We start from the raw sequence: 12,353 nt of genomic DNA, 5'->3' as shown, positions 1-12,353 counted from the left end.
TGTGCTGTATAATACTGCAAAAAAAATGCTAAAAATATGGAAGATGTTACATGCCTTTTAAAAGCTTTCTTATTGTGGTTTAGAGTTGTTAAACGTATGCAGATACACAGCTGCCAATTTCTGAACAAATCTGATTCTCTTAGGATGAAACGAGCTTACTGGTTTTACTTTTCAATTGGTTCAGAATAATTTGGATCTGGTCACGGTCCTCCATCATCATGAACCACTAAAGGCTCTTGGTGGCTCTTGTAACTTCCCTTACTCCCTCCTCATTCTCCCCGACTTCTAGATAAGACATTTGGAGCAGAAGTCCTTAGACAGTTTGTCTATGAACATGCAAACATTAGATTCAAGAACAATGTAACTTTACTATGGAGATTTATTTTCCTTCCATATTTACTGCAGTATCCTATTCATGTTCACTGGAGTTTTTTTTCTGGATGGGTGTTTTAAATCGGCAGTTCTGGCAGATATTACAAAAGATACAGAAGTGGACATAGTGCTGAAAATATTAAATACGTGTTTGCTCTATGTTAGAGGTTAGTAATATTAAAAGTGCATGCACCACATGGGTATGGCTGTATTAGCTGACCCGGTTTATTCTTGATTCAGGTTGCTTTTCATCCTATCTGCATAACAAACTGAAAATCCTTGGTGTCCAACGGGAAAGGAGAAAAACATAGGGGCATTTTATCAAGGGATTTATCTCTGCTTTTTTGGCTTTAAAAGCCAAGAAAGCGGAGATAAAATGATCTCACTATCAGCAACAGGGTGCTAACACGTAAATTCGCATGTTAGCACCCTTTTTCTCTACGCTTCCCCTTGCATCTCTAATGAGATGCAAAGGGGGCGTTTCGGCGAAAAATAATAGGAGAAATGTTGTTAAGCGACACTTCTATTATCAAGGATTTCGCTAACCCTGTTAGTGATAAAAAAAGCAGCGCTAACCGCGGTTAGCACTGCTTTTTTTACACCTGGGGGCATATTACTAAGCAATAGCGATAATTATCGCTATTGCTTGGTTAGCGTGAAAAAATTATCGCCGAGCTGCGGCGATTTTTATCGCAGATAAACCTTGGTATTACCAAGGTTTATCGCAAATGCGATAAAAATCAGCCGCAATGCATGAATATCGCTAAAAAGTCCGCGATATTCATGCATTAGCGAGCTAATTCTCTTAGCCATGTTATCCACCTCCCATTGGATAACATGGCTAAGAACTGCTCAGGGCAGGTGTTAGCTTTTGGAGATATTCGCGCTTAGCACGAATATCTCCAAAAGTTGGTAATAGGAGATAGCAATGTTAGGGACTGTTTCCAGTCGCTAACATCCTGGCACGCCCACTTTGCATGTCATTAGTGATAAATATCACTGACATGTAAAGTGGGGCCCAAGATGGTCGCTATCTCCTACTAGCTGTCGCTAACTGGTGTTAGTGACAGCTAGGTAATAGGGAGATAATTTTATCTCTGCTTTCTTGGCTTTTAAAGCCAAAAAAGCGGAGATAAACCCCCTTGATAATATGCCCCCTGGTATTTTCCTGACTTAGCCATGATATCCTATGGAAGGTGGATATCATGGCTAAGTTTGTGAGCCCCTATCATCAAGCTAACGCCCAACTTCGAGAGATTATCGTTGGTTTTCCAACGATAATCTCTCAATTGGCAGTTAGCGCGAGGATTTTTATCACTACTGAGATAAACGCTGCTAATAGCAAGTTATCTCTGCGATAATTTCCAGCGATACTTAGCATTAAAAAATTTGTTGCTAAGCATCGTTAGCGGTAAATATCGCTAAACGTTGGTAAGATGCCCCATAATCCCTTTTCCTGAAGCATCCCGCATTTAAACAATACAATTGTATGAAACAGGCCTTCTCAGGAAGTGCAACAAGAATCTGGAACTCCCTTCCACCAGCCCTTCACAGGACCCCCATCTTGCTGCCAATCAAAAAGAAACTCAAAATTAAGCTACTTTGAAAAAACATTTATTAAGGCCGAGATCAATTCGTATATTTGATAGACATTTGACTAAGATCATGATTGCTTACCTGTTGCCTAAAATTCCTTTGTTTTGCCCCTACTGTCCTGCTCACAGCTGCAATGCTCTATAGAACACCTGTTTTCTTTTAAAGTGCTCTACTGCCCATGGGCCACATTCGTGCTGTACAAAAATAAAAATCAACGTGTCTCTTGATAGCCTTTTCCGTGCAAAACAATCCACACCTCACATAACATCGACCTACTAAAAAAAACACCCAAAAATGTAAACTGCCGGAGCAAGACCAGTAATACAATATGTCAAAATAAAAATATTACCATGTGTTAAAAAAATCACTGGCAAATAACATTCAGAAGTGAATTAAAAATGTAAATGTGTTAGATCAGTGGTTCTTAACCTTCTGACAGTGTGGACCACCACTTATTTCTCAAATATGGGGACCCATACTGAATATTTTTTTTAAACTGGGGACACCCACTGAGTCATTACTGAAACCAGGGGTTCCTGGCCTAAGCAAATTTGAAACGCAAAACAACATACGAAAATAGAGGCACAAGAATTCAGCAAAGAAATAAACGAGTTATGAAATATTTGATTTATTTCACAAATAAATATAAAAAAAACAATTGTAAATTTAATAGGAAGGGTGGAGCGTTTCTACATTTGGCTGAGGTCTCTAAATTCAAATTCCTTCCCATTTATAGAACAATTGAAAATTTTCAATTTTACATTTTGCTTCTTCATTTGTAGGCACTTTATAAATCTGTTATTATTATTACATTTTCGAGGCAGTCACAGACCCCCTGAGTAAAGTTCATGGACCCCCAATGGGCTCCTGCTTCCACGCCTTTCAGAGATTTGCTAATATCTCCTACTGCCACCCAAAGTACACTTAACTGACTTCCATATCCAGCATCCAACTCTGGATAAACCCAATGAACATTCAATTGATATTGCCCTAATCCATAAGCACTCTTCAGAGAAGCATTTGTGGTTCGTGTGCATCTCCTGTTCTGGTTACTATCTCAGGATAACATCCATTCCAAATGTGCAAAGTTTATACCATTGCTTTCACTATGTGCCAACATATCAAATGCGCTATTACTATTTCTCCTTGAGTCAATGTACATTTATGTTCCGTATTTGACGCAGGACCGCTAGTGTCATCTTCTTTACTCTACCACTATTTTTCTGGAGCTGCAGACAGCACCCACGCAAGATGCTATTCCCCTTATCCCGTGCCTAATTTGAGCTGGCAGTCGCAGGTGGGGCCCTCTGGCACTCTTTTTTGGGGACCAGCAACTGTTGTTCTTCATTAGACTTTGATCCAGAGCAAGAGCGAGAAAAGTACAATAGGAAGAAGGAAGAGAAACAGAAGGAGGAGCTCAACAGAATCTGCACGAGTGACATAGAGTCAGGGAGTATCTGGAGTTGGATTGAAGAGGCATGAGGTGGAATCAAGACTATGCAGCCCTAGCATTCAGCACCCTGGCCTTCTTTTACAAATTAAGCACTGCACATATCTTATCTATAACCCCGCTCCGGTTCCTTAATGGTGGCTTCTTCCCATTCCTCTACATGCATCACCTTCTGCCTATCATCTGACTGCAGTGTCTTTGCTGTTCCCTTCCTGCTCTCCAGCCTCTTGATTCTCGGCTTCTTCTCTGGGTATTTCGGGGCAGATTTATGAGGCTGTAGCGTCTCTTTGCGCCGCAATTGCGTCACTTTTTTTTATGCAACTGTGGCGCAAACAATGCTCCCTATTTACAACGTGACGCATCTAGGAGATGCGTCACGTTGTAAAGCACTGCGCCATAAGGATGCGTGACGCATCTGTGCCGTTTTTGCACCATGGTGCGCCGCATTATAAATGCGGTGCACCATGGGTGGCGGAGCTGTGGTGCACTGTGGCGCACGTTAACTGGCGCATCTCTGGGGATGCGCCAGTTAACATAAATCTGCCACTGTCTTTTTAGGTCTGGTCTACAGACAGCTTTACCAAGCTGCCGGCCAAACCTACTGTTGCCAATGCGTTCCATGTGCATAGAGTGGACTTTGGCTCCGCCCCTTGCTGAGCTGAGCCCTTCGGGTGACTCTTTTTGGATGAGTACTCCTTGGATGTGCATGTGTTTCCTTTCTTTCCCTTCCTGTTTTTCCCTTTCCTACTGCTCTCCTTTGCTTTCCTTTATCTTGTTTCCAGATGCTTCTTGCCACGTTGCCCTGGCTGTTTATTTGTATATTTCTTAATTTGTTATGAGGGCCCAGCATCTGCAAAGTGCTACCTGGCTGCTTGCATCGTTTTTTGTGCTTTGTGCACCCTTCTTGCTTACTTTCTATAAATGAAAGCTACCTGTCACGTTAACATAGTCAGTAAGGATCATTGCTCTAAGTAATGATGCCTCAGCACACACACATCAGATACACATGTGTGTGTCACAATGCACGTCAGCCACTTTGAAATGTTTGTCTTTTGAAAACTGGTTACAATATTGCCGCATGTGTTCACATGCTATGTCGCAATAGTGCTCGCATGCGGTCAGCAAAAAACATTGACCGGGCTGAAAGCTCTTTATTTCAGAGCCAAACCCTATTGTCTTTGCCAGTTAATGCTTGTCCTGGGATTCTTTCTCCCGCAATTCAAGGTACCACACCATGTTTGTGTCTATTTCATAACATACGTGTTCTCTCTCCACTTCTTCCTCTTTCCCCCTTTTCCGTTGTCCTTTACTGATCTGCAACTCTTGTCCCCACCTCCTCGCCATACCCTGTTCCTTCTAGTTTGCTTGCTCCACATCTGGGGGTTCTTGACTCGCACCTGTTACCAACCAGTTTAGCATTTGCAATAGTTATTCTTTCAAAGTAAAACTCACACATAGTTGGTGTCCGAAGCAAAATCGAGTGCTCCCCGTTTCAGGCTTTCAAAGTGCATTCTGCTCTCAGGCATGCATTATCTTGAGCTTATGAAACAGTAGTGATATCACGATCAAATAAATAGACAACCTTCGTAGCAGATCGATTGCACTTAGCCATGCCACAGTGAGGATGCGAGGGTACCTCACTAAGTAAGGCAGCATACTTTGCATTTCATGTTTATGGTCTGGCTTGACAGAAAAGTTGTCCCAAGACAAATATGTGAGCAGGACCAGGAGAGGGGCTTGGGCTCCGCCGACATGTTGGGAGCCAGGAGTACATGTTTTGACTGGGCAGAAGTTGTGTGCTTCCACAAAAAAAGTGCTTGTCCTTCTCACAGCTATGATAATGTGGATTTTTTTCTCCAGATGCCTGAGCTTGAATTTTCAGGGGCACACATGCCATTGCAATGCTAATAAAGCGCCTCAGGTAAGTAGACACATGGTGGTTTTCTCTGGCAGTACAGCACCGATGGGAGGTAGGCAGTCATTAACTTACAGGGATTTTTAGGTCTGCCTTGACAGTGCATTCATAAACTAAACCTATTGCATTGCCAATGCTTGTTCATTCACTTTTAGGTTCGCTTTTGTCCCACAATTGGTCACTTGTGTAGAACATTTGTAGCCTGTACAACCACAGAGATTCTATCAAAAAAGTGAATAGGTGATATTTTTTGTATATATACTTTTTACCGTTTACACCAGGGTGCTAGGCTCTCTCTTACACATGGAAAGATGGGAGCACAATGTGCTTGTTAAAATACCCCTCACACTCTAAAAAACCAAATAGAGTCATGCTTCATCATAGGGGTCTTCCCGCCCCTATAACGGGACGGGGCGTGCTACGACCAGACGGAATACGCGGGAGCACTAAGATGTGACAGAGGCTATGTGTAGGTGTATGGGAGTCAGTGAAAGTGTAGGGACCTAACACTAGTGAGTGTGCAAAAAGTGAAAAAATGGAAAAGATTTAAAAATTCCCTGGCTAGTAGAAAAAAACACATTTATTAACTTCTCCAGCTGGGAACATTAAGAAGGGGTTGTGTGGTAGAGCATTAGCTACTACCTTGTCGACATGTTTCGTAAGCAGTCCCCTACTGCTTACTCATCAGGACCAAAAGAACAGTCCCTACTGTTTTTTACTCAGTTTCTAACAGGTAATGCCTACTGTCCTATAAACACCCAACAAAAATAAGTTGGATGTTTAGGCCTCAGGGCATGAGTTGGCCCACGTGAGGCAGAAAAAATCGACCTATTATGGTCTCTGTAAGAAAAGAGGAAGAGAAAAACCAACATAAATTTATGCACGGACATTGTTTTCTAAGTGGAAAAGAAAACAAACAAACAAACAGGTTTTTTCTGTAGAGGACCACAATTTTAAATATTCAAAAGCGGTTCTATTGCCATACATGAAAAATCAGCATGTAGTCATGTGTCTCTTAGTATCACTGCCCTATGTGGGAGACACCAATGGTACCGTTTTTTGTCGGGACCTTCGTCATAATTTCACACACACACACTAACAATCGTGACTCAATGCACTGACAGCACACTAACAAAAGAAAGGGGAGGGGGACCTCCTTGCAAAATGTTTCAGATTCTGGAATTGTGACATACTTATCTCAGCAGTTATCATGCCCCATGAGGTTTTGCAGGCGAGGGGTAATCTGCGCAGTTTTACTAAGAAAGACAAAGGTTTGTTTTAGGTGTTAGTTTTTAAAAAAAGCGCGGCTAGATATTAGTGCGTTTATCTACCCCCGCGACCTGTTTATTAAAGACTCAAGGTCGGAGTCTATTACTTACGTCTCTGCTAGCAAAAAGAAAGCATTGTTCCTACCCCCGTGCACCTCCGAGGATTGCTGGGCTCAAGTGGCTTGGTGTTTTTAAAAGCCGTTATGCTTCCGCGTTCATTCCGCGCTGGGTGCCGCCCCCTTCGTTTATGCTAGAGCGTCAACCCGTTAAGATGGCGGCCTATTTTTGGCACAGCGAGGCGCACAAAAAGCGGAAGTCTCTTTTTCATGTCTATGGATTACGATCCAAGTAGAAAGAAGATATTGTAAGCCCTTCAGGACTTATTTTCATGCAAATTCCAATCGGTCGGGTAATTTAGGATGATTTGAAGGTGTCTTTTATTGCAGCCTCGTGATGGTTAATAATAGGATGTAAAGGGAGGGTTTTTTTTTGGGGTTTGATATTTATTGCACAGTGAATCTATATGCGTGTCATTTGCGCAGAGTACTCATAAGATATATGTGGAGACTTATTGCTGATAAGCTCTCATGGGGGAATTAGCTGCTGAGGGGAAGTATGGCAGTACTAGCCTACAGTTGGCTCCAAGGTATGTCGTCATTTAATCCATGTTTATGTGACTGGACGCGGAAAACCCATCGCTGTTCTTTCTCCAGCAGGAATCTTTCGTTGCTTACTGTTTCTATTACTGTCCATTTAATTTCCTCGGGTTTGTGGTTCATTTCGAGGAAATGGTTGGTTAGTTTTGTACTTGTTTTTTTGCATTTGATTGTGCTTTTATGTTCGCCAATCCTTACCTTGATTGCCCTGCTTGTCATGCCTACATATTCTAGTTGGCATGGGCAGGTAATCAGGTATACAACATTCGCACTGTTGCAGTTGCTGAAAGCCCTCTGCTCCCACACCGTGCCATTCCTGAAAGTTATTTCTTTGCTTTTCTTGGTCAGTCCGCATACCTTGCATCCGCCACATGGGTAATGACCTTGGACAAAGTTGGGGTTTTTTTGTATGTTGATGTCAGATTTTGGTCTTGTGTGGACCAGGACATCCCTCAAGCTCTTTGCTTTCTTATGCGCGAACATGGGTTTTGATATGTCTAACCCCCCACTGTTCAAGATTTTCCAATTCTTGTTTATGATCTTGGTCACTAGGTTTGAGCTGGTGTTATAAGTGGTCACGCAGATCGGACGTTTCTCTTCCTCTTTAGCTGTTTTTTCTTCCAACAGGCTTTCCCGGCAGTTGTTTCTTGCTCGTGTATAGGCCTGATTTATGACATGGTCAGGATACATCCGTGCTTTTAATTTCTTTTTGAGGTCGCTTGACTGGATTTTAAAAGTCTCAATCTCAGTACAGTTTCTGCGTAAACGCAAGAACTGTCCGTATGGTAAATTATCCCGCAGATGTTTGGGGTGGAAGCTATTATACATGAGGAGACAGTTCTTGGAAGTGCTCTTGAAGTGAGTCGTGGTCATCAATTTCCCATTTTTGGGAAAAATATTTAGGTCCAGAAAAACCAAATTACTCCTGGATGACGTGCTGGTGAACCTTAGGAATTCATCCTGTAGATTTAGCCATGTTAGAAACTGTCCCGAATCCTTCTCATCTCCATCCCAGATGATCAGGATATCATCGATGTAACGTTTCCATAATCTGATCTTGGGTCTGAATGGATTGTTGGGATTCAATATTTTTGTGACCTCTAGATGATGTACATATAGACCAGCTATACTAGGGGCAAATGTACTTCCCATGCTGGTCCCGTGCTTTTGTACATACAGGGTGCCTTCATACTCAAAAAAGTTCTCTTTTAAAGCCAATGCACAACAGTTCATTACCACATTGCGCGGTGTTTGATATTCCCAAAAGTCCTCGAACAGAACATCCTCAATGATGTCTAGGGTGGCTTGGTGGGGCAGACTAGTGTATAGACTTTCAACATCACAGCTGATTAGCAGCTGGGTTTCAGGGTCAAAACGTATCTCTTCCAGAAGGTTTAGCACTTCCTTTGTATCCTTCAGGTACGTCGATGTTTTTTGGACCATTGGTCTTAGAAATGCGTCTGCGAACCTAGAGACTGGTTCCAGAACCGACCCAATACCCGAGACAATTGGTCTCCCGGGGGGGTTTTGGAGGTTCTTATGGATTTTTGGTAGGGTATACAGGTAGGGGGTTCTTGGATTTTTCTGGATTAGAAAATCCCCCTCCTTCTTTGTGATCCAATCATGCGATAGTGCTTCCTCGACCATGGTGCCTATCTTAGTTTGTATGCTGACCGTAGGATCATTGTTGATAACTCTGTAGTTTCTTTCGTCCTGCAGTAGCCGTCTACATTCCTTGTCGTAGTCTTCCACGTTCTGTATCACCGTTGCACCACCCTTATCGGCAGGTTTTATTATCAGTCTTCTGTTGTTACTCAGGTCACGTAGAGCCTGTCTCTCTTCACTAGTGGTGTTCTGAAAAACGCGCTTTTCATTCGGATTTATGTTCTCTAAATCCTTCATTACTGCCTTTTCAAAAGCAAGGAGTTCGACTGGAAGGGTGCTGTCCAAAGGTGTAAAATTGGATTTGGGTCTCAGATTTGTATCCCCATGGTCTGAAGTGTCCTCTTTGTCTTTGAAGAAGACTTGCAGTTTTAAGCGTCGCATGAATTCTTGGACTTCTTGGCATAGATGGAATTTGTCCATGTTGGCTGTAGGCACATATCCCAGGCCTTTTTCCAAAACCCTTCTTTGTGGAGGGGTAAGTTCAGTGTCTGAGAGGTTGACAATCAGGCTCACTTCTTGCTCGTTGTGGCACCCGTCATGCTCCTTGTTGCGACTCGAGGAGTTTCTTCTTCCTCGGTATTCCAGTCCACAGTCCACTGGAATACCGAGGAAGAAGAAACTCCTCGAGTCGCAACAAGGAGCATGACGGGTGCCACAACGAGCAAGAAGTGAGCCTGATTGTCAACCTCTCAGACACTGAACTTACCCCTCCACAAAGAAGGGTTTTGGAAAAAGGCCTGGGATATGTGCCTACAGCCAACATGGACAAATTCCATCTATGCCAAGAAGTCCAAGAATTCATGCGACGCTTAAAACTGCAAGTCTTCTTCAAAGACAAAGAGGACACTTCAGACCATGGGGATACAAATCTGAGACCCAAATCCAATTTTACACCTTTGGACAGCACCCTTCCAGTCGAACTCCTTGCTTTTGAAAAGGCAGTAATGAAGGATTTAGAGAACATAAATCCGAATGAAAAGCGCGTTTTTCAGAACACCACTAGTGAAGAGAGACAGGCTCTACGTGACCTGAGTAACAACAGAAGACTGATAATAAAACCTGCCGATAAGGGTGGTGCAACGGTGATACAGAACGTGGAAGACTACGACAAGGAATGTAGACGGCTACTGCAGGACGAAAGAAACTACAGAGTTATCAACAATGATCCTACGGTCAGCATACAAACTAAGATAGGCACCATGGTCGAGGAAGCACTATCGCATGATTGGATCACAAAGAAGGAGGGGGATTTTCTAATCCAGAAAAATCCAAGAACCCCCTACCTGTATACCCTACCAAAAATCCATAAGAACCTCCAAAACCCCCCCGGGAGACCAATTGTCTCGGGTATTGGGTCGGTTCTGGAACCAGTCTCTAGGTTCGCAGACGCATTTCTAAGACCAATGGTCCAAAAAACATCGACGTACCTGAAGGATACAAAGGAAGTGCTAAACCTTCTGGAAGATATACGTTTTGACCCTGAAACCCAGCTGCTAATCAGCTGTGATGTTGAAAGTCTATACACTAGTCTGCCCCACCAAGCCACCCTAGACATCATTGAGGATGTTCTGTTCGAGGACTTTTGGGAATATCAAACACTGCGCAATGTGGTAATGAACTGTTGTGCATTGGCTTTAAAAGAGAACTTTTTTGAGTATGAAGGCACCCTGTATGTACAAAAGCACGGGACCAGCATGGGAAGTACATTTGCCCCTAGTATAGCTGGTCTATATGTACATCATCTAGAGGTCACAAAAATATTGAATCCCAACAATCCATTCAGACCCAAGATCAGATTATGGAAACGTTACATCGATGATATCCTGATCATCTGGGATGGAGATGAGAAGGATTCGGGACAGTTTCTAACATGGCTAAATCTACAGGATGAATTCCTAAGGTTCACCAGCACGTCATCCAGGAGTAATTTGGTTTTTCTGGACCTAAATATTTTTCCCAAAAATGGGAAATTGATGACCACGACCCACTTCAAGAGCACTTCCAAGAACTGTCACCTCATGTATAATAGCTTCCACCCCAAACATCTGCGGGATAATTTACCATACGGACAGTTCTTGCGTTTACGCAGAAACTGTACTGAGATTGAGACTTTTAAAATCCAGTCAAGCGACCTCAAAAAGAAATTAAAAGCACAGATGTATCCTGACCATGTCATAAATCAGGCCTATACACGAGCAAGAAACAACTGCCGGGAAAGCCTGTTGGAAGAAAAAACAGCTAAAGAGGAAGAGAAACGTCCGATCTGCGTGACCACTTATAACACCAGCTCAAACCTAGTGACCAAGATCATAAACAAGAATTGGAAAATCTTGAACAGTGGGGGGTTAGACATATCAAAACCCATGTTCGCGCATAAGAAAGCAAAGAGCTTGAGGGATGTCCTGGTCCACACAAGACCAAAATCTGACATCAACATACAAAAAAACCCCAACTTTGTCCAAGGTCATTACCCATGTGGCGGATGCAAGGTATGCGGACTGACCAAGAAAAGCAAAGAAATAACTTTCAGGAATGGCACGGTGTGGGAGCAGAGGGCTTTCAGCAACTGCAACAGTGCGAATGTTGTATACCTGATTACCTGCCCATGCCAACTAGAATATGTAGGCATGACAAGCAGGGCAATCAAGGTAAGGATTGGCGAACATAAAAGCACAATCAAATGCAAAAAAACAAGTACAAAACTAACCAACCATTTCCTCGAAATGAACCACAAACCCGAGGAAATTAAATGGACAGTAATAGAAACAGTAAGCAACGAAAGATTCCTGCTGGAGAAAGAACAGCGATGGGTTTTCCGCGTCCAGTCACATAAACATGGATTAAATGACGACATACCTTGGAGCCAACTGTAGGCTAGTACTGCCATACTTCCCCTCAGCAGCTAATTCCCCCATGAGAGCTTATCAGCAATAAGTCTCCACATATATCTTATGAGTACTCTGCGCAAATGACACGCATATAGATTCACTGTGCAATAAATATCAAACCCCAAAAAAAAACCCTCCCTTTACATCCTATTATTAACCATCACGAGGCTGCAATAAAAGACACCTTCAAATCATCCTAAATTACCCGACCGATTGGAATTTGCATGAAAATAAGTCCTGAAGGGCTTACAATATCTTCTTTCTACTTGGATCGTAATCCATAGACATGAAAAAGAGACTTCCGCTTTTTGTGCGCCTCGCTGTGCCAAAAATAGGCCGCCATCTTAACGGGTTGACGCTCTAGCATAAACGAAGGGGGCGGCACCCAGCGCGGAATGAACGCGGAAGCATAACGGCTTTTAAAAACACCAAGCCACTTGAGCCCAGCAATCCTCGGAGGTGCACGGGGGTAGGAACAATGCTTTCTTTTTGCTAGCAGAGACGTAAGTAATAGACTCCGACCTTGAGTCTTTAATAAACAGG

At 42.9% G+C, this 12,353-nt stretch overlaps 1 protein-coding gene across 3 annotated transcripts in view; it reads right to left on the bottom strand.

The window, feature by feature from the left end:
- GALNT14 (polypeptide N-acetylgalactosaminyltransferase 14) overlaps positions 1–12,353 on the bottom strand; it is a 1,224,485-nt gene that overhangs the window by 897,429 nt on the left and 314,703 nt on the right. The gene's annotated exons all lie outside the window — the stretch shown is intronic.

The sequence above is a fragment of the Lissotriton vulgaris genome, chromosome 6 (genome assembly GCF_964263255.1).
Source record: "Lissotriton vulgaris chromosome 6, aLisVul1.2, whole genome shotgun sequence".
Taxonomy (NCBI): Eukaryota; Metazoa; Chordata; class Amphibia; order Caudata; family Salamandridae; genus Lissotriton; species Lissotriton vulgaris.
Note: the sequence above shows the minus strand (reverse complement) of the source record. Positions and strands in the feature narration are given on the sequence as shown.